The sequence below is a fragment of the Chiloscyllium plagiosum genome, unplaced genomic scaffold (assembly GCF_037043375.1).
Source record: "Chiloscyllium plagiosum isolate Xiang-an unplaced genomic scaffold, Cpla_swu_hap1 HiC_scaffold_6, whole genome shotgun sequence".
Classification (NCBI taxonomy): domain Eukaryota; kingdom Metazoa; phylum Chordata; class Chondrichthyes; order Orectolobiformes; family Hemiscylliidae; genus Chiloscyllium; species Chiloscyllium plagiosum.
Window position 1 is genome coordinate 24,587,072 of NW_028270144.1, and position 23,909 is coordinate 24,610,980.

The window sequence follows — 23,909 nt, forward strand, 5'->3', positions numbered from 1 at the left end:
CATAGAGGTTTATTCATTTTTATGTACACGTCAACCATGTCAATGTCCTTTGTTCATGCCACAGTCTCCACCAATCCTTCCAACACCCCAGCACTTTCCCCTGCAACTGAAAAAGATGCTCATACAGCACCCCCCTCACCTGCACCCAAGGCCCCAAACAGTACTTCCTGGTGAGACAGTGATTCACCTCCATTTCCTCCAACCTAGTCGACTGCATCTGGTGCTCCCAATGTGGTCTTCTCTACATCAGTGAGACCAAACATAGACTGGATGACCATTTTACCAAGCATTGTTGCCAGGCCATAAATGGCCAGCCTGACCTCCAGGTCACTGCCTACTTCAATTCCCCCTCCCGCTCCCCCTCCGACATGTCCACCCTTGGCCTCCTCCATTGCCACAGTGAATCAGACCATAAATTGGAGGAACAACACCTCATCCTCCGCTGGGCAGCCTACAGCCCAAGGAACTTGATATTGAGTTCTCCAATTTCAAATAACCTTTCCACCTATCTCCTGGCTCCCTTTACAGCATCATCACGTACCTTCCCTTCCACCTCCCACCTGACCAGCTTCACTATCTCCCCACCCCAACCTCATCCCATATGCAGCCCTTATTCTCCTCCCCACTTCCTTGACCTAACGTTATTTGTCCATCTTCTTTCCCACCAATCCGGTCCACCCTTCCCATTTACCTATCAAAATATATCCCCTACCTGCATCCAACTATCGCTGTCTCACCTACCTTTCCCCCTTCCTCAGCCTCCTCCCTCTATTTATTTCTGAGCTCCCTTCCTCCTCCCCAATCCTGACAAAGGGTCTCAACCCAAAAGGTCAACTTCTCCACCTCCTGATGCTGCCTGGCTCGCTGTGTTCTTCCAGCCTCCTGTGTGTCTACTTTGGATTCCAGCATCTGCAGTCTTTTTGTCTCTAACTTAGTTTTTGGAAGCTAACATAATCATTGCTTCATCGGGCACTGATATGCTGCTCAAGGTTCATCATTGTCTCCACAGCAGAACAAATCACCGAGTTTAGGGAGAGAATTCCAGAGGCTTACTTCAAAGGGAGATCTATTAGTCAAGGCACAGATTATAAGTCATTGTACTTTATATGTGATGAGGTTTTTTTTTTGTTGTTCATCTTTCCTGTTGTAATACATAACTAAAGACATCAATAAAGCTCCACTATCTCACCCAATGGCCGTTTTTGGGATGTGAACTTCAAGAATGATGATAGCAGCAACCACTTGCACTTATGTAAGCATCTTTAATAATGGAAAAATCTCCAAGGCCCCAGTAATGTAACTCATCAAAAATCAATAACAAGATAAATAAGAAGGCGTGAAGAAGATGATTGAAAGTTTGGTCAGAGAGTGGATTTCAAGGAGAAGCTGAAAGTATGAGAGATGCATGGAACTGAAGAAACTGAGAGCTGAAATTCAAAAGCTTTGTGCCTGTGTAGCTGAAGGTACAGGTATCAATGGTGGAGCAAATACAGTGTGGAGAGGGATTGTACATTTGAAGGAGATTACAGAAATAGTAAAGAGGCAAAGCTATGATGGAATTTTAAGACAGCTCTTTAAATTCTGGAAGTATGGAAAATAATGTGCAAATTTTGTGACATTGCAGCCAAGGAACTCACCTGTGCTCAAATGACTTCTAACATTGAACTGAAGCAACCGTCAGGAAAGGAAAGGCAACAAATTTTCCCTTTCTGTAAATAATTGTCTTGAAGTAGAGGTATCGGTGTTGGACAGGGGTGGACAACATCAGAAGTCACATGACACAAGCTTATAGTCCAACAGGTTTATTTGAAATCACTAGCTTTCGGTACATAGCCCCTTCGTCAGGTGTCTAACCTGGTGTAGTATGACATCCATAATTATTTTGAAGGTTAACAATTCTACCATTCTCTAAACTGAAGTAAACTGACAACACATAGTTGACGCTCAATACCACAGAAGATTGTACGTTGGTCCATTAAACATTGGAAGATTGAGTATAAGAACATTATTTTGGAAGGATGGATAGTAAAATACCATTTTTTAAATTAAAACTTAGTACTGGCCAGGGTTATTAGGCAGCACTTTTAACTCCAAATAAGACATAACAGACTGAAGCCTCAGCTGCCCTCTCAACTGAATGTGAATTATACCATCAAACAAGAACAGGAGGAGTATCCTATGTATCCTAGCCATGTTTATCTCTAATCAAAATAATTAAACAAACATCATTATTATCACATTGCTGTTTGTAGGAACTTGCTGTCTGCAACTTGGCTGTTGCATTTTCAAATGACAGTGATGTCTACACTTCAAAAAGGACTTCATTCCTGTACAGCTGTTTGGGATATTCTGAAAGGTACTACATAGAAAAAGCCAGTCTTTTGAGAAATCGTTCATTTGAACCACCAGTCTACGATGATGTTAATGTTCCTCACAATTTTCAATAAATCCTATTAGCATATCCTTCTGTTTCTTTCTCCACTACGAATGAACCTTGCCACAGGGTTCTCGAGTCTCCCCAAATATCTTCAATTGTTCATTACCACATAAACGTGAGAAGAGATACAGTGGGCAGGTGCCGTCATGTAAATTTCTAATCCTGGGGTTGGACCCATCCATTGAACGCCTTCTTCCATAAACCTTTCTCTGGCTCATACACCATGATGAAAACTTATTTATTTAAATTTAGGTTGCCAGTCCATTTAAGGTCATCTTTCAGCAATAACTACACAAACTTCTGAGTATCTGATAAAGAAAAACCTCATTTCATGGCCCAACCATAATGTGCCTGTACACGTTTTTTGGCTTGTCTCTCTTGACAAGAACACAGATCACAAGCATTGGATGGTAATGTGAACACAGGCTCCCCATTCTCTATTTTCTCACCATTGACTTTAGCTGAGCCTCTGATGTGTCGTTCTATTTGATGTGAGGTTCCAAGCCAGAAGCGAACTCTTTTAATTTTGGTTTCATGCGGCGTGTGTTAATTCGGCTCTGTCTTACATGCTTCAATGAATGTGCTGAAGGGTCCCATAGGTTTTTTTTATTGAAATGGGGACAGACAGCTAATTAAAGTAGGTGCTAAGGGCAGAGTGGTTTCATTATCTCGAGTTCTCCTATTCAGCATTAAAAGCTGCTCGACCATTGAACAGATCAGTCAGGGGATAGCTCACAGTTAGTTTGATTATTTTTCTTTCTCGGTTCCCTTCTGGCATAACATATCCTTTGAATATTTACTTTTCTATCTGTATAAGCTTGGAGTTTATTCTTCTCCAGAATAACATGTGACTGACCAGCCATTTGGAATATGAGATATTGCTGAACTTAAATTATCTAATAAAGAGGGTATACATGAAGTAGGGCAATGGGTAGCAAATAAGAACCTTTTTGGCATGGAGTAAAGCAGATTTCTAAGCACACAGTGCATTTTAATACAGTGGTTTTTCATTCAATATTGACACTCAATACAATTGTTTCAATATAATGTTATAAATATATTGAAATAAAACTGTGATCAACATGACTGGATCTTTAATTGCTTTTATTTGTACCGGCTCGATGTTGATGCAGACGTCTGCAGAGAATAGACATAAACCATTGCAAATGTCTTGCACTGGAGACCAATAAATTGGGCTTAATTTTATCACCCATGTGTATCTTGATGCTAAAATATTATTGAGAGCTCGGCATAAAACTCAATGCACCTCAGTGTTGTGTCTCCACCTATCAGGTATGACATTGTCAACTGATAGTTTCAAATTGCTCCCCTCCAAACTAATAACACCACTGCACACTGCCATCTTGTAGAAGCAAATGTTCTCTCTGGGCACATGTCAAATTTGAAAGGAACTTTAAATTGTCTTAGTGAAACAAAATGGTCACCCTTACCGTTAAGCTTTCTTAAAATCAGAATGACTACCCTCTAAGCTTAGTCACTAAGTCACTTAGGGTGGTGGCAATAAGAGGAATGCTAAAAGTCACAGAGTATTTGTAAGAGGATCTTAATTTTCTGGGCATTTAGTCAAAAGCCCATTTTCTCATCTGGTTTGGAAAAAAAGTTCAACAATGTCTTAGAGCTCAGTTTCTGAGTGATTGCACACACAAGCATTACCTGTGCTCTCTGACTGAGGTTGGGATGATCCATTGTATTTCACAAAATTGTTCACATTTTGAGTCAAAGTCCTTTGTTTTGAAAGGAATGATGGCACATGGTGTCAACTGAAGTTTTAAGTGACCCTGCGGCAATCAGTATTCAGATTGGCAACTTTACATGGTTCTCTTAGTTAAATTCCATGTTGCAATATGAGTATCCAATGTTCAAAGATTTGTATATGCAGCCCTGATATTTAACTGTACAGAACTAAATGCTGGGATGTGATCTGAACTGGATGTGTCCTTTGGACTTCCCTCACAGGCATCCTTTCGATATTTCCGAAGGTGGATTGGGGAAAATTGGTAAGAGCAGAAAGATACAATTCATTATTTTCATTCAAAGCTACAAAGTATACTAAGTATGAGTTCTACACTAACAACAGTGGCTACATTTAAAACATAAGACATTGACTGTAAGACATTTTTGGACACTGGACTTATAAATCATGTCTAAAAATGAAAGCTTTACTTTTTTTCAAATTTTACCAATTTAGCTCAATCTCACTTCTCTCCTTGAAAACACGGGGAAATAGTAATAATTCCAATGCCCTTTCCCTTTTTATCTCTGTCTTATTTGTTAACAAAATATATTAGAACAAAATATGGCCTCCTGCATATAGAATATCTCTCATTTAAGGCCAAACAGCTACCCCTAACTGTATTCTGCTCAAAACATATCTGTTTTTGTTTCTATAACTTATGGAGTGAGGAATCCTGCTACAGGAAACCAACAGTAGGCCTTGGAATAAAACCAAACACCTTCCTCCCAGGAGTAAGTCCCTGTACACATTTCTCACAAGGATGATTTCAAGGATGCTATAAGTCCTAACTGGAATGGAGATGAGTGACAGGGGGAAATTACCAAATCACTGCTGTACATGACCGAAATTGAAACTCCAAATGTTATATGCAAGATCATCTATTCACTCTATTTTGCAATTCCAGCTTGTATCAAGAGACTTGGTTGTAGCTTCATTTGCTGGGAGGTCTATTTGCTGTTGTTTCTGAAGGCTCTGTTTTTGTTGAGGCAGCAGACTGTTTGTTGTAGTGCACTGTTTAAATAAGATTCTTGTTTAGTGGTTTCTCAGTAAATAGAAAATGATTTCTGCATCAAATCGTAATAAACTGTTAGTGATGATGTTCCCCAAATTGGCTCACCTGGTTATAATGTGTTTTCTCCACTTTATGAAAACTGTTGTTCTTGTTTTGTAAGCTGGCACCAATTCCCTTAGTTTCAAAACATTGTTGCAATTCAATAATTGATGTAGCTCATTCCCAAAGGCTCTGACTTTGTCCCTGGATCAGGTGATCAGAGGCGGGAGAAATCTCAGATCGGTGGACCTTGCCTTTAAAAAGGATCACTCACACTTCACAAAATCAGTGTGGGTGCATGAGCAGGATTGGGCATTGGGCTAGGTGACCTGCCAAGAAAAGGAGCCAACGGTTCCTGAGTTGGACTGGGCAGCAAGAGGTCTGGAAAATCCGGCATGTGTTCAAACTTTAAAATAAAGATTGATACAAAAACACATTCTCTCACCCCATGCTTTCTGTGACCTATTCATACCAATCCATCTTTTCTGATGCTCTGCACTCTCATATTTGATGCCAATCTATGCCTCTGTACCCAGCCCCAATACCCCTCTCATACTTCCTGTCTTACTCTCTGCCCATCTACCAAGGTGCCCCCTACGTCTACGAACTCAATCATCCCCAAAGACCCTTACAACCCATTTGCCAATTTAGTGCAAACTCATGCCAAAATATACTTCACCCACAACACTTTGCAGTTCCCCTCTCTATGCCAGCTTACCTAGTGTCTAGATTGGACTTACCTCAGAAGGCATGCTGTCAGAAAATAAAGTTATCTGACAACTGATTACATCACTAAAGAAAAAGTAACACGTTCTCAGTGGTGCCAAAAATATTCAAAATATTGAATATCTTTCAAATAATCCCTTATTGAAACAAACATTTCATTTAAGTGCGCTACCCCTTATGTAAACAAACATTTCTATTCCACAAACAAGTCGGAGCTGTCCATAAAAGTGCTCACTTGGTAGGTACCACATGGTGAAAATGATAGCTCCGGAAATGAGTCATGCAGCACAAATCCTAAAATGGCTTATATCAACAGGAGTGCTGAAATACGTAGCATTTCTCTTTTTTGAAAACACCACAGTTTTTTGGATAGTTCCATGACAGCTTTGACAATCCCACTCATTGTCACAGCAACAGTGATTGAAGGAATCTTCAAAAGTGTAACGAAGTGGATCTTGCTCAACAATAACCTGTTAACTGATGATCAGTTTGGGTTTTTGCAGGGCCACTCAGTTCCTGACCTCATTATAACCTTGGTCCATCCATGAACAAAAGACCTGGACTCCAGAAGTGAGGTGTGCGTGACTGGCCTTGATATCATGCCAGCACTTCACTAAGTACTGCATCAAGAAGCCCCAGTAAATGTCAATGGGAATTGGGAGGAATGTTCTACACTGGATGGAGATACCCAGGAGAAAGGAAGATGGTTGCAGTTACTGGAGGTCAATCTTCTCTGTGCCAGGATATCACTGCAAGAATTCCACAAGGTATTGCATGGGAGTCAATCACCTCCAACCTGCTTCACTAAGACCTTCCATTAATCATAAGGTCACAAATGGGAGGTTCACTGCATTTGATCCCAATCTATGCTCTCGTACCCAGCCCCAATACCACACCCCCATACTTCCTGTCCTACTCTCTGTCCATCTACCATGGTATTCAAAACTCCTCAGAAGTAATCCAAAGCCTCTTCAGGAGTACTTTGCACAATTCTGGTCACCCGGCTTTGGAAGGACATCATTAAATTGGACAGGATTCAGAAAAGGTTTACTAGGATGTTGCCAGGAATGGAGAGTTTGGGTTATAAAAATAGGATTGACTGTTTTTCATTAGGAGGTTGAGGAGTGACCTTATTGAGTTCTGTAAAATTATGAGGGGGCATAGATAAGGTGAAGAGCAAGGGTCTTTTCCCCAGGGTGGGGGAATTCCAAACTGGGGGGTATGTTGTTAAGGTGAGAGGAAAAAGTTTTATAAAGGATATGAAGGGAACTTTTTTTACACAGAATGGTTTGTGCGTGGAATGAACTTCCACAGGAAGTAGTGGATGCAGGCACAGTCCCAACATTTAAAAGGCATTTGGATAAGTACATGAATAGGAAAGGTTTGAAGGGATATGAACCAAATGCCTTTTAATTTAGTTTGGGAAGATGGTTGGCGTGGACTAGTTAGATCAAAGGGTCTGTTTACATACAGTGTGACTCTATGACTAAGTAATTCATATCCTGTCTTCTGAATACTTCACTACCATCCACAGGGCAAAAAGTTGGGAGTATGATGGAATATTCTCCTCTAGTCTAGATGGGTGTATCTTTAATAACACTCAAGAAGCTTAACACTATTGACAAGCAATCCAATTGACCGTCATCCAATCTACCACTTTGAACTCCCTTCAGCACTGACATATAGTGGCAACAATCTGTACCATCTATAAGATCCACTGCAGAAATTCACCAAAGTTCACTTGATAGCACCTTCAAAATGCATGCTTTCTATCACCTAAAAGGACAATGGAGCAGGTACTTGGAAACACCACCATACACTAACTCACTTACTATCCTGATGGAATTTTAACACTGCTCCTTCACTGATGGTGGGTCAAAAACCCAGCGCTCCCTTTCTAACAGCAATGTAGATGACCCTACACCTTCAGCAATACACTGACTTAAGAAGTCACCACCACTTTGAGGGTAATCAGGAATACGTAATAAATGCTGACGTAGCTTTTCTTTTATTCATTTACAGGATAAGGGCATGGCTGGCCAGTGGGCAATTAAGAGTCAACATTCCTGTGGGTCTGGAGTCAGATGTAGTCCAGACTGGTAAGGATGAAAGCTTCCTTTCCTAAAGGATATAAGTTTATCAGATGGGTTTTTTCCCCCAAAAAAACCCAATGGATTCTTGACCATCATTAGTCTCTTAATTCCACATTTTAAAATTAAATTCAAATTCTACCTTCTGATATAACACTTTGAACTGCACCCCAGGACATTACTTGGGGTCTTTGGATTAACAGCCCAGTCAAAATGCCACTTGGATCATGGCTCTTCAAGCTGGCGATGAACAAATAAAAAGATGTATTTATGCACATTTTTTTTAAACACATGCCTGTTTTTCACAATTTCACATATTGATTTACCTTCACGAAAGGGCAACTTACGTTCCCCGAGTGTGTCTCAGAATCAGATCCAAAGATGTACCTTGCCTCACGAAAAGGTAAGGGACCCCAACTTTTCCAAGGAAATGCACTGAGAACACGCCTGCTCCTATCTGGTCTAACTTCATATTCCGGGTTCCACAATCCCCGACCCAAAACTCCAATTTCATTGGAAGCTGCAAGAGTCAGCTACCTCCTGGAAATGTCCATGCTTGAACTACTGATTCACCCCAATCTTTCCCCTGTGACAATGGGAAGTTCTGGGGCCGGTTTGGGGCATGGGATTCCTGAATTCTTATGACATTTTTACCACAGTAGATACATGCTCTGTCATGATGAAAATCTGGGTCACAATCTGTTGTGTGAAAGGATCAAAGCTCTACTTCTTTAAAACACATTTCAGTGTTTGATTTTCACCGTAAAAATGGCAATGTGACTTTTTCTTCGCCTTACACAATGATAGTTCAGCCATAAGCTCCATACATCCTTGAACCCTGTGCTCAGTGGCTAACCTTGGTTCTAGACCAGCAAAACATCAGCTTCAATATTCTCGTTCTTGCTACTTTCAAACTGCATCATGACCTTGTCCCTTCTTATCTCTACAATCCCCTCCAGTTCCACATACCTTTAAAATCCCTGCTTCTTCCAAATCTTGCTTTATGCAAGTCCCTGATTTTAATTATCCCACCACTGGTGGCTGGAATATAAAGTAAGGGATGATTTAAACTAATCTAAAGCCACACTCACTCTTAAATATAATATAGCCAGCAGTGGAGCATTAGGCAATCAGGGGCAATTGTATTTGGAGACAATCACGTCTCCTACTCTTCATGTCATTATGGTGTTAACTGCAGTTCCGAGTCGGTAACAGATTTTATTGCCTAAGTGACTCTGATGGAGGCATATTTGTGTTTCATCTTCACAACTTACAAGCAAGGCCCCCAGCTCAGCAGAAGAGAATTGGTGACAACATTACACTGAAGATACCCTGATTTAATCTGGACAAATGGGAGGAGATGCATTTTGGAAAACCAAATGTGGGAGGGAAGTAGACAGTAGATGGAAGAACTCTTTAGTAGCAGCAACATACAGAGGGATCTAGACGTACAGGTCAATAATTAACTGAAAGTGGCAAATCAAGTGGATAAGGTGGTCAAGCAGACACACTGCACGCTTGCCTTCATCAGTTAGGGCACAGAGTACAAAAACTGGCAAGTTATATTGTAGCTGTGTGGAAATTTAGTTAAGCCACACTTGAAATATTACGTACAATTCTAGTAGTCAGACTCCAAAAAGGATGTGGAGGTTTTAGAAAGAGTACAGAGGGGGGAAGCTAAGATGGCGGCGATCTGGGAAGATAACACTGCATAGCTTCGCAACGCAGCAGGAGCAGGATGGTCCTTTAACCCACCCAACCCAGGTCATCAGGATTACTTGGGGCTTTGGAAAGATTGTGGAGCCCCAAGAAACATTTAAAAATTGACTTACCTGTATTTTCAGCTGTCCAGAAATGCCTAAAAATGGAGGAGGAGCATCTGAGGCCAGGCCTGCAGCTCAGCCTGCAGCAGCCTCAGAGCAGATTACTCACCAGGACGAGGTGAATCAGCTCTCGATATCTCGCGAGATGTTGGGGAAACAGATTGAAGAGAAGCTGGCTCCAGTCTCTCTCATGCTGCAGAAGCATGAGCAGCAGCTGGGAGACCTGGAGAAGAGGACGGATGAGGTGGAGCACAGGGTCACAGTGGTGGAAGCTGATGCCAGTTCATTCAAGGAAGAGATCCAAGCCCTGAAGACCCAGGTTCGTAATTTACGTGACCAAGTGGATGATCTTGAAAACAGGGGCAGGAGAAAAAACATTCGGATCATCGGTCTGCCTGAGGGTAAGGAGGGTGAGTGGCCTGCGGAATGTGTTGAAGATTGGCTTCCAAAATTCCTTGACTTGGAGACTGGCATGAGAGGATTGAAGATAGAGAGGGTTCACCGGGTCGCAGCACGGAGGTTGGGTCTGGGTCAAAACCTTCGTCCTTTCCTGATGCAGTTGCATCATTACCGGGATAAGGAGAAAGTCATGGAGGCTTCCAGACTCCAGGGGAAGGATCCAAAGGCCCTAATTTATGAGGGGTCTAAGATCATGTTTTTTCAGGACTTTTCAGCAGCGGTGATCCAGAAATGAAAATCATATGATGGTGTCAAGAGAAGATTGAAGGTGCTTGGGATTCAGTACTCCCTGAGATATCCGGCAGTGCTTCCGATCACCTTAGATGGATCCATGCATCTCTTTGACACATCGGAGAAGGCAAGAGACTTTGTGGACAAACTAACCTAATTTAAACAATTGTAGTATGTATAAATATTGTTGCTTGGGTATGCATTTATCATTCTGTAAAAGAAATGAAGGAAATCTGGTTGAAGCTTTGTTTTTCCCCTTTTTTTTCCTCTATTGATAATAATTTGGTTCGAACTATATCTGGCGATGGTTAAGATGTACATTTTAAATTTCTAAGTTAGGACAAACCAAAGGATGGGTGGGGTATTTATTCCCCCTTTTTTTATAAAAGAATGTTTTTTTATTCATATTGATATTCTATGGGGTGTTTATTCTTTTTAGCTTGTGCTTGCGATGCAGCTTTAGCTGGGAGAAGTCAAGGTGGCTGAGATGGTTAGATGCCTATTTATGGGCAGTTCGGGACGGGTAGTTGCCCCCTCCGGGCAGGGGGTGAGTTATCCTACTTAGCGCTATTGGCGCTTTATATGTTGGTTTGTTTTCTGGTTTTTGTTGTTTTTATTTTTAATAATTTTGTATGTTTGTAAAATGTAGTGGTTTTAGTTTATGTAGTTCTTATATTTGGTGAACCATGCGATATAAAGGCTCAGCAATTTGTGGTTCGGGTTCTTCATCTCTGGAATTTAAAAGTAATTGCAGAAGATTATGGCTAATGATTTGATTAAATGGTGTACCTGGAATATCAAGGGAAGTCACTCACCAATTAAGAAGAAGAAGGTACTCTTGAGTCTTAGAAAGGAGAAGGTGGATATTGCTTTGTTACAGGAGACACATTTGGATGACAAGGAGCATCTGAAATTACAGCATAATGGCTTTGACCGAGTTTATTTTTCATCATTTAATATCAGAAGTAGGGGAGTGGCTATATTGGTAAGGAAAAATTTCTCATTTAAATTGTTGGAATGTGTTAAAGGCACATACGGGAGGTTTGTAATTCTTAAAGCCTTGATAAATGGGGAAGAATATGGCATTTTAAATGTTTATTGTCCCCAGCTCATCCACTTAAATTCTTAGTAGATGCTTTTTCTAAACTGATAACTCTCAAGTCTCGGCACATCATTATCGGGGGAGATTTTAACTGCCTCATAGACCCCACAGTAGACAGGTTGCCTAAAGGTCCCTCGATACCCTCTGCACAAACTAAACAGTTATTGGGTTTGTGTGGGGAATTAGGATTGGTGGACGTCTGGAGGTGTCTCCACCCTATAGGTAGGGATTTCATGTTTATCTCCAATCCGCACAGATGTCACATGAAGATTGATTTTGTTCTGACCCCTGCAGTAACCCTGGATCTGGTGGCATCCTGTACAATTAGTAATATTGCCATCTCTGATCATGCTCCAGTGTACCTCATGGTTAAAATTAAGGATGTTACAGTGGATTCAAGGTACTGGTGAATGGACCCCTTTATTCTCATGGACAGCAAGTTTGTGGAGTATTTCTCTAGGGACTTTCGGGCATTCCTAGACATAGGCTCGGTTGATAGCTCATCTGTTCTCTGGGAAACTGCCAAAGCTTATGCCAGAGGGTTAGTTACTTCATATTCCACAAGTAGGAAGCGGCAGAAGGGTGAGCAGTAACGTCTCCTTGAAGCACGGTTGAAGGCAGCCGAGAAGGCCTATTTTGACAGACCCTCGTTGGTCAAACTACAGAGGATTAAGGCACTGCGGTCTACACTAAATTCTGTGCTCATGCAGATGGCAAAGAAGGAGCTGGCTTTTGCAAAGCAAAGGTTATATGAGCATGGTGACAAGCCAGGCAAATATTCAGCATACCTTGCCAGAAAGAGAAGTGCCCCACAAACCATTACAGCGATTAGGGAAGGGTCTGGGAACCTAACATATGAATCTATAAAGATTAATATGGCATTCCAGAGATTCTACTCTAAGTTATATCAGTCTACAAATTGTGAGGAGGGGCAGGTCAAAATGGAATCCTTTTTTAGAGATCTGAAGATCCCAGGTGTGACTCCCGAACAACAGTCCTTTCTCAATGCCCCATTATCAAAGCAAGAAGTGCAGGAGGCTGTGAGGCAGCTTCAGAGTGGAAAGGTGCCCGGTCCTGATTGACGTCCCAGTGAATTCTATAAGGAATTTATAAGTATACTGTCAGACTTTCATCGGGATGTTACATTAACAATACAGAGGTGAAACAAATGGGAGAGTGTCAAGCTCCGAGCTGTGGTCATCCACAACAAGCTTTCTTGGACTCTTCATGTGGATGTACTGGTTACACAGGCCCAACAACATCTCTTCTTCCTCAGGAAGCTGAGGAAATTTGGCATGGTGGTGAATACCCTTGCCAAATTTTATAGGTGTGCCATCGAGAGCATTCTGTTTGGATGTATCACTACCTGGTATGGCAACTGTACAATTCAAGGTCGAAGATGGCTTCAGAGAGTGGTGAACTCGGTCCAGACAATCACAAAGGCCAATCTCCCATCTATAGAATCCATCTACCAGGCCCACTGTCAAGGAAAGGCCACTAGCATTCTCAAAGATCCATCCCACCCTGGAAATGTTTTTCTACAACCTCTACCATCGGGGAGAAAGTACAGAAGCCTGAACACATGCACCAGTTGGTTTCGAAACTGTTTCTACTGTACTGTTGTTCGAATACTGAATGGACTCACAAACTCTGAACATTCGCCTGTGTCTGTGTTTTTGTTTATGCCACTGTTTACCTATTATTTACTTATCTATTCTTCTTAACTCTGTGATCTGCCTGTATTGTTCGCAAGACAAAGCTTTTCACTGTGCCTCAGTACACGTGACAATAAATTCAATTCAACATTAAAGGAGCACCTTTTATGGCACCACAAACTTGCAAATGAACCAATGTTGGAATGTCAGAAATACCGCACCAAATCTGCACACAGAAAAATCCCACAAACAGCATTCAAATGTCGCAGTAGTAGTTTGGCGCACTGACCTTTACACCGCTGAGGCCAAACGCCAGCTCGCAGATACCTCCTCCTACCGTCCCCTTGACCATGACCCCACCCCCCACCACCAAACCATCATCTCCCAGACCATCCATAACCTCATCACCTCAGGGGACCTCCCATCCACCGCCTCCAACCTCATAGTCCCACAACCCCGCACCGCCCGTTTCTACCTCCTGCCCAAAATCCACAAACCTGACTGCCCCGGACGACCCATCGTCTCAGTCTGCTCCTGCCCAACCGAGCTCATCTCGGCATACCTCGACACGGTCCTGTCCCCATTAGTCCAAGAACTCCCCACCTATGTTCGTGACACCACCCACGCCCTCCACCTCCTCCAGGATTTCCGCTTCCCCGGTCCCCAACGCCTCATCTTCACCATGGACATCCAGTCCCTGTACACCTCCATCCCCCACCACGAAGGACTCAAAGCACTCCGCTTCTTTCTTTCCCGCCGTACCACCCTGTACCCTTCCACCGACACCCTCCTTCGACTGACTGAACTGGTCCTCACCCTGAACAACTTTTCTTTCCAATCCTCCCACTTTCTCCAAACAAAAGGAGTAGCCATGGGCACCCGCATGGGCCCCAGCTATGCCTGCCTCTTCGTAGGGTATGTGGAACAATCCATCTTCCGCAACTACACTGGCCCCACCCCCCATCTTTTCCTTCGCTACATTGATGACTGTATCGGCGCTACCTCGTGCTCCCACGAGGAGGTTGAACAGTTCATCCACTACACTAACACCTTCCACCCCAACCTCAAATTCACCTGGACAGTCTCGGACTCCTCCCTCCCCTTCCTAGACCTTTCTGTTTCTATCTCAGGCGACCGAATCAACACGGACATCTACTACAAACCAACCGACTCCCACAGCTACCTGGACTACACCTCCTCCCATCCTGCCCCCTGTAAAAACGCCATCCCATTCTCCCAATTCCTTCGTCTCCGCCGCATCTGCTCCCAGGAGGACCAGTTCAAAGTACGTACAACACAGATGGCCTCCTTCTTCAAGGACCGCAATTTCCCCCCCGACGTGGTCGACGGTGCCCTCCACCGCATTTCCTCCACTTCCCGCTCCTCCGCCCTTGAGCCCCGCCCCTCCAACCGCCACCAGGACAGAACCCCACTGGTCCTCACCTACCACCCCACCTCCAAACAGACCCCAGCACCAAGGATATATTTCCCTCCCCTCCCCTATCAGCTTTCCGTAGAGACCACTCCCTCCGCGACTCCCTTGTCAGATCCACACCCTCCACCGACCCAACCTCCCGGCACCTTCCCTTGCAACCGCAGGAGGTGCAACACTTGCGCCCACACCTCCCCCCTCACTTCTCTCCAAGGCCCCAAAGGAAACTTCCATATCCACCACAGATTCACCTGCACCTCCACCCACATCATCTACTGCATCCGCTGCAGCCGGTGTGGCCTCCTCTATATTGGGGAGACAGGCCGCCTACTTGTGGAGCGATTCAGAGAGCACCTCTGGGCCACCCGGACGAACCAACCCAACCAACCTGTAGCACAGCATTTCAACTCCCCCTCCCTCTCCACCGAGGATGTGCAGGTCATTGGACTCATCCACCGCCAAACCACACAACCCGACGGTCGGAGGAGGAGCGTCTTATCTTCCGACTGGGAACCCTCCAACCGCAGGGGATGAACTTGGACTTCACCAGTTTCTTCATCCCCCCTCCCCCCACCTTGTCTCAGCCGGATACCTCCAGCCCGGCACCGCCTTCCTGACCTGCAGTCTTCTTCTTGACCTCTCTGCCTCCATCCTACTCCGACCTATCACCCTCACCTTGACCTCTTTCCACCTATCACATTTCCAACGCCCCTCCTCCAAGTCCCTCCTCCCTACCTTTTATCTTCTCCTGCTGAACACTCTCTGCTCATTCCTGAAGAAGGGCCTGTGCCCGAAACGTCGAATCTCCTGTTCCCTGGATGCTGCCTGACCTGCTGTGCTGTTCCAGCAATAAAGTTTCAACTTTGATCTCCAGCATCTGCAGACCTCACTTTCTCTTCAAATGTCCTACCTCAATGATGTTGTCTGAAATGTAATCCATTCTACCTGTGATGTAGGGAAGGCAGGTAATGTAGGTGTCTATCTCTGCGATCTGAACTCTATTTCCTCTTATAGTAGGTACTGATCGAATCTCAGGCAATTTTCTCAAGCCAGAGTCTAATAAGTCTCTAATAAGTCTACCTGATCAGCAAACCTATCTTCCATCCTCAAATAAAATGAACCTACATCATTTGCTCGGCTAGTATGAGATTGACAAATTTTTGTTAAGAAATCGTAAGAATACAAAAAAAACAGGAAACCATGAACAGAAAGATGTTAGGGAACACAGGAGAAACTTTCTTTCCCAGAGGTTAATTAGGATGTGAAATGCTTGAAGTAAACCATTTGAGGTAAATGCATCAATGCATTTTTAAAAAGCTAGATAGTCCAATAAAGAATAAAAGAAAATTATGTTGATTGTCATGAAGTAGTGTTTGAGAAGAGGGCTGTATGACAAGTTGGCACAGACTACTTGGGCTGAATGGCCTGTTCCTATCCTGTAAACTCTGTGTATTATTTTTCTTAATTGGCTTTCTTTTTAATCCTATTACATGACTCACAACACAACAATTATAAGTCCATACTGAGCCAAAACCACTTTCAGCATCACATACAATAGTTATGTTCTGGTATTCAATGAAATGAATTGGAAATTCAACACATCAGCGCTTCTAGTCTTATTGAGGGAGTGCAGCCAATTGTCAGAAAAGCCAATTTCTGTTCTTAAGTCAAAACAGAGACAGCATTCGCATTCAATTACTTTCCGGCTCTCTGTCTTCATACTGTGGGCCTGAATGCAATTTCCAGTCATTACTAACAGGCCGACTACATTGTGGAGAGCCTTTTGATTTAACACTGTACCATTTAGAATTGATATCTCAAAACATCCAGGTCCACAAGCTTCATGCACTTGGGAATTTGAGTTTGATTTTCCAGCTATATCCAACAATCTAAGATTTATATTAAGGCACACATATGCTGTGCATAAGGAAACCATATTACTTTATAATGTCATTTACTATTTTCTGGTAACAGATGATGTTAGCAATCAACCCTCTGGATCGTATATCCAGTAAATAAACTGCAGCCCATCCAAATACAGAAGGAAAGAAACAAGTAATATTCTCCATTCTTTTCAATAAATTGCACTGTCACTTCTTGCCAATCTACTTCACAGAAATCTGGATAGCTTTCTTCCTTCCAACACAATGTCAGTGTTTAAACTTTATTTGAAACTTACAAACCTATGTAGCTGGAGGACCCAGACTGAAATACCTGCAGGAGAGGTAAAGGCTCAAAAACTCAGACATAGAATCAAAGAACAGTTACAGCACAGAAGGAGGCCATTGGGTTTTTTGAGCTCATGCCAACTCTCTGTAAGAGTAACTTAGCTAGTTCTCCTGGCCTACCTCTCCCCATGTCCCTAAAAATTACCATTCTCTTCCTCTTGCTTCACATCCCTTTCCTGCTTATTGAATTTCTATTTGAATGCTATTATTAGACCCACATCCACTAGCCTTTCAGACAGTGCATTTCAGGTTATAATTACTCACTGTGTAATAAATATTTCCATTATGTTTCCTTTGGATCTTTTGCCATTCACTTTTATGCTTGCATCCTCTTTTCTCAACCCCTAAACCAAAGGGAATGGTTCCCCGATATCTATTCTCAACTGCTCATGTGTGTGTCTGAACATCTCATCAAATCCCATCTCAGAGGTCTTTCTGCCTAAGCAGCACAATGACTTATTGAATTTATCCTCATAACTGAAGTTCAAGAGTGATTCTTCTCAATCTCTTCCCACTTAATACTGTGGGCCTGAATGCAATCAATCTCTTAATTCTTACTGTTTCTATTCACTCTGCCCACAAGAAGCCTGTTTCAAAAACTGACCCTTCACTGAAATGTAAAATCGCAATTCACATTTGAATGAATCAATATATCAGCTCTGTCCACTTTAACTCCTCATTGTGCAGTGAGATTGCCTCATCAGGTCCTCAATGATTCTCCCTAACTCTCACTCAGTTGCTATCTAGAGAGTGGCAAGTACAGCCTTTGAGCCCTACCTAAATGAACACTGGTCTCAACTAACTGAGTTTGGTACAATTCTTCATTACTGACCCCTTTTCAGCATGCACTGCAGCTCAGTGAGACAGTTGGAAATTAAGTTCATGCCTGATGTTCAACCCTTCCACCAGCCACTGATTACCTTAAATGAAGAGGTCAACCCCTCCCCCTCCAAGATGACAAGCTGGCCAGAGGGTGGCAGCAGTCAGGAGAGACCCATGATGACAGACTCAACACTCAGTGGCAGTGTGATGAGGCCCTTAATTGATCCTTAAGTGCTTCAATTGATTCACAGTGGACAAGTCAATCGTGGACTGTCCTCTCCAAAACATAGTTCCAATGGATTTGGGGAGGTAAATCGATAATGTGTATGCCACTATGCCACTTCCAGAAGTTGAATATTCCAACAGATCAGATCTAAGCTCCATAGTTTTGCCATGTCCAGTCACAAGTAACAGGAGAAGGACACTCCAGAAATATCCACATCCTCAATGATGAGGGAGAACACCTCATCAGTGCAAAAGACAATAGTGCAGTACTTGCGAGCATCTTCAGCTAGAAATACTGAGTGGACAATCCAGTTCAGTTTCTTGTGAGATGCTGGCCTTCAGACAATCTGATTCATTGCACATGATATCAAGAAACAACTGGAGGCATTGGATAGTCTAAAGGCTATCAGCTCGAACAACATTCTGACAAGAGTGCAGATGACGTGCTCCAGAGTTACCCTGGTCCAAACTACACAGTTCCAGTATAACTACAACATGGGCAACTACGCAGCAATGAGGAAAACTATCCAGGTACATCCTGCACACAAGAACCACGAGAAATCCAACCCAGCCATTTACTGCCCCATTATTCTACACTTAATCATCATCAAAATAAAGGAGGGTGTCATTGACAGTGCTATCAAATGACATTACTCAGCAATAACCTGCTCAGTAACATTGGTTTAGGTTTTGGTGAAGTCACTCAGCTCCTGACATCATTACAGCCTTGATCCAAACAGGAACAAAGAAGGTGACATCTAGAGAGAAAGTGAGAACAACAGCCCGTGACATCAAGGCAGCATTTGATTGTGCAGCATCAAAGGTCCCACAGAAAAAGTGGATTTAATGGCAATTAAGGGATAATTGCTCCTAGTTGGAGTCAAACTTAGCACAAAGGAAGACTGTTCTAAAGAAAATCATACTAGACATAAAATATTAACTCTGTTTCTCTTTCCACAGATGCTGCCAGACATGCTGAGTTTATTTAGACTGTGAGACTTTAAGAAATAGGAACAGGGCTACGCTGTTTGGCTCCTTCAGCCTGCTCCGCCATTCGATAGGATCATGGCTGCTCTGACATTCCTCTCACCCACTTTCCTATCTTTTCCCTTGATTCCCTTACTGATCAAGAATCTATTTATTCCAGATTTTAATGTACACAAGGACTCTGTCCCCAAGCTGTCTGTGGCAAGGAATTCCAAATGCTTACAACTTCAACTTTCTGAGAGAAGAAATTCCACCTCATCTCAGTCTTAAAGTGGCACCCTTTTATTCTGCGACTATTTCAAAGGAAGATGGCTGTGCTCGATGGAGTGCAATCACCTCATCAATAGGGCATTAATGCAGGAGTTCCTCAGGATAGTGTCCTATCATAAGATCAAAGGTGGGGATTTTTGCTGCTGATTGCACAATGGTCAGCACCATTTGCGTCTCAACAGTGACTGATACAGTCCATGTCTGAGTGCAGTAAGACTGAGAAATTGTTGAGGCTTTAACTGATAAGTAGCAAGCAACATTCACACCACACAAGTGATCGTCATTGAATCCAATCACCTCTCCTTGACATTCAATGACATTACTACTGTGTTACCCGATCAACATTCTGGTGGTTTACCATTGACCAGAAACTCAACTGGAACAGTTGAATAAGCACTGCGGCAAGAAGAGGAGGTCAGACACTAGAAATTGTGCAATGAGTAACTGACATCCTGGTACCCTGAAGGCTGTGCCCCATCTACAAGACACAAGTCAGGAGTGTGATTAAATACTCTCTAATTGCTTGTTTGAGTGAACTCAAAAAGCTTCACTTTTCCTACACATCAAACTCATGGCGGTATGATGTGAAAAGCTACATGTTAGAACTATACAGCCACTAATGTGCTATTCTCATCTCTTAAAATAAATTTTGTAAATTGAACTGAAACTCTTTAGCTTTTAGCACTCCCTCACCTCAGGCCTTTTTAAGGATGAGGAAAATAAATGTTTTATCTGAGCACTTAGCTTATCACATGATATGGTTATATAATTGACTATCTGATTGAGTCAATTAATGCAACACAAACCCCATTACTCGTTCATATAGAATTTTAGCCGTAACTTGAACTTTCAAGTTTTAGTCAATTAAATTGCATTTAATTAAATTGTCCATTTTCTTTTATCATATTCTCTCAAACAACACAGCTTTACTGCTGCCCACTCTTTGTGCATTCTGGGAAATAAATGCTTTTACAATAATATTTTCAATGTAGTCAGTAAACTTGGAAGTAGACTGCTTTTTCATGTTATTTAATATTCACAGTACCTCACTATTCACAGTACCTCACTAATTATTATGCCAAACAGAATAAAAGAGTTGGTTGGGGGGGAAGGGGGAAACAACATATTGCCATTCTATCAATGGAATTTGGAATCAGTTCCAGTCGAGGCTGACAGTGACATGTCTGATTTTCTTTCTCTGACTCTGTCAGAAGTCTCTAGTACCAAGCCAGGTATCATCTGAAGTGATGCAAAATTTACAGTCAGTCCAGAAATAATGAAACATTTCAATTAGCATTTTCTTTGTTAGGTTGGACTTGTTGAGACAGTGAAGAGTGGTCATCTCGGGTTCAGGTTTTTTCATTAACTTTCCATGCAATTTGCAATATAACAGCTTGGAGTTTTACTATGTCTTGTATGTGGCAAAATGAATGTCAAAGTGCTTTTCAGAAATGTTATATGCAGTTAAGCCTGAAGTATATAATTGACATGAGTACAGGTCCAGAGAACTAGCTTTTAAAGAACATCTTAAAGGAGGAAACAGTCAGAAATGGAATGAAATGAATTAGGCTTCATCTCAGGCCTTATGGATACTTAGGCCTCATCAGCTGTAAATACAGCCACAAAAGGAAGGGGAGAAGGAAAAGGGGAGATGTGCAACAGGCCAGAATTGAAGAAACAGAGAATTCTGAAAAGATTTAAGGTTGTTGGAGATTTCAGCAACTGAAAACATTACCTCTGCTTCTCTCTGCATAGATGAAGGCAGACTCGCTGAGTGTTTCAAGCATTTTCAGTTCAGATTCTAGATTTCTAAGCATTGGCAGAATTTTGCTTTTGTTTGAAGGACACAATGCCGCCAGTAAAGAAAATGAGAACAATAAACAGAATGAATAGAGTATTTTATGTTGTTGATAGCAATTTGTAGTTAGCGCATTGTTATCAAAGTTCTACATTGCAATTCAAAGGCTTTGTGTCAATCCTTGCAGAAGCAACAGCATTGTAATTAACAAATGAATGTAGACTTCCATGGCTTCTGAGAAACTATGAGTTTCCATCTGTAATTACACATGCAGTAATCAAGCATAAAAAACAAAAAAAAGTACTTTCCATGCAAAATAGGTCATAGCTGAAAAAGGACTATAAGCGTGAAAGACTCCTAATGTGTCTCCTTATCACAATGTGCGCAGAGCTGCATTTACACTGCACCTTGGAACAAATCACAAGACCTTGCAGATTGACATGTGATGTTTCTGAAATCTCAAATTACATAGAAAGCTGAAAACTGAAAAAGCATAATTGATGCTACATTTTGCACTCACATTTCCATCTCCTCTCACAGTTTTCATTTAATGTGTGAAAGCTACATTAGCAAACAAAATCGAGGACAGCAAATGAGTTAGTTGAACGGTTGTCTACAAAACACACATTTTGTGAGCTAGAATGTCACTGTCAAAATAACTCTGTGAAATTATATTGTCTGTTGGTGTAAGTGGTACAGGATAGCAAGGACAATGCACAATTAAACACTGAAATCACAAATATTCTATCTAAGATATACTACTCTACCATTCATTTCATAAGCACAACAATTCTCCAAAGTAGAGGCATATTGGACTTGAAACATTAACTTTGTTTCTCTGTCCACAAATGCTGCTGAGTTTCTCAAGCACTCTGTTTTATTTCAGATCTTGGACACCTGCAGTAATTTTACTGCAGGCAGCATTTTTCAGTCTGTATCACCCTTTATCGACCATGAATGAGGTAAAATTGCTGTATTTGCACAGCAGGCATAAATGAAACCCAACACATATCGAGTTTTGAGAAGATCTGTACCTCAGGTTGAGGTTCTGGATGTACATTTGCTCGCTGAGCCGGAAGGCTCGTTTTCCGATGTTGCATCACCATACTTGGTAACATGTTACCGTGTATGGTGATGAAATGTCTGAAAACGACTATTCCAGCTCAGCAAGCAAACTGACATCTATGTTACATTTCATTCTGGGAATCTGACTTCCTGTAGCAACACACACTTTTACATAGCAATTGTAGTAAGGGGCAATGGATAGCGATGGCAGAGGCCTCAATCACGTGGCTGACCAGGAACAATTCCCATTCACATGCATTTGGTGTGCTTTGGAAGGATGTCTGACCACCTTATGAATATATATTCCTTCAGCTATGAAGTCCTGGAGTGAGAATCAACCCAGGAGGTCTGACACATGGGCAGAGATGTTACTCACTGTGCTACAAGAGCTCTCTTTAGGGCCAGTACTCAATACAATAAGTAGGCTTTTATTGATTGTCATTAATTACAAATTAACACCTCTTGCATCAAATAAAATTATGTGCATGGAAGAGCATTAAAGTATTTCGGTGGGACTTTGGAAATTTTAATTTATTAGTTCTGTAGTTTCTTCTCCCCATTTATCTGACCTTCATTTGTCTTTCAACATACGAGTTAACATTGAATTCACCCACTGAAACTTGCAGGGAGGTGGTGGTGCAGTGTTAATGTCCCCAGACTAATCCAAAGCCCAAGGCTGATGTTCTGGGGATTGGATTCACACCCCACGTGGCGGATGGTAGAATTCAATAAAAATGTGAGGAAAAAAGAAAACTAACCTAACGGTGACCATGTAAGTCTGTTGATAGTTGTGAAAACCCAAAGGGTTCACTAATGTCCTTTAGGGAAGGAAGTCTACCATCTTTACCTGGTCTATTCTACACGTGACTTCAGACCCACAGCAGTATGGTGGACCCTGAACCGCCCTCTAGAACTAGGCTGAAAATGTGTTGCTGGAAAAGCGCAGCAGGTCAGGCAGCATCCAAGGAGCAGGAGAATCGACATTTCGGGCATAAGCCCTTCTTCAGGGCTTCTAGAACTAGCCTTATCCACTAAACAGATACCCTAAAAAAATCATTCTCCTCATCCCTGCACTAGTTATTTCCTAAGTATTCAATGGGGTTAGTTACTGAGATACCTTAATTGTTGCCCTGGACTCCAGATGCTCAGTTTCATGCTTGCTCATCTCGAGTCGCTGCGTGCAATAATGTTTTGATTGATGGGTGGGGAGACAATAACATGAATAATACAGGGGCAAATATAGAAGGTGCAATCAGATATCCTGCAACAGCAAAATTTTGAATATTACAATTTAGTAACGCTTTAAACTAAACTGATCAGATACAAGCAGTTAAGGAAATGGAGCTAGGTAAATGCAATAAATATTTGCCTGAAAGAATGGTGAAATAACATTCAACTTTAACTTTCAAAATGGACTTGGAACAATATTGATGGGGAGAAAGGAAATGAGAAGTGGAACTAATAGGACAGAAATTTCAAAAACATGTAGAGAAAATTGGCCTTTTGTTGTACTGGCTGGTTCAAAGATCCAACAGTTCCAAGTGTCCCAGCATTCATTGAAAAAGACAGCACACTCTGTGCCAGTCAGGTCAAAATGCATCACTGTTACTTAAGAGTAAAACCATCACCATGAAAATGACACACATCTTCTTTGCCTCTTCTGTAATTCAAGATAATGCAAAGATTATCAAGAAATTGAGAAGTCCCTGGATTTTCCATACCTTCCCCCTTCTCAGAAAGTTGTAAGTAGTG

The 23,909-nt window shown here is 42.1% G+C and overlaps 1 protein-coding gene and 1 pseudogene across 10 annotated transcripts in view; one reads left to right on the forward strand and one right to left on the reverse strand.

Annotated features, from left to right (window-relative positions):
* Positions 1-23,909, reverse strand: part of LOC122550511 (protocadherin-9) — a 707,310-nt gene that overhangs the window by 471,613 nt on the left and 211,788 nt on the right. The window lies entirely within an intron of this gene.
* LOC148149725 (uncharacterized) lies at positions 1,226-11,036 on the forward strand (annotated as a pseudogene).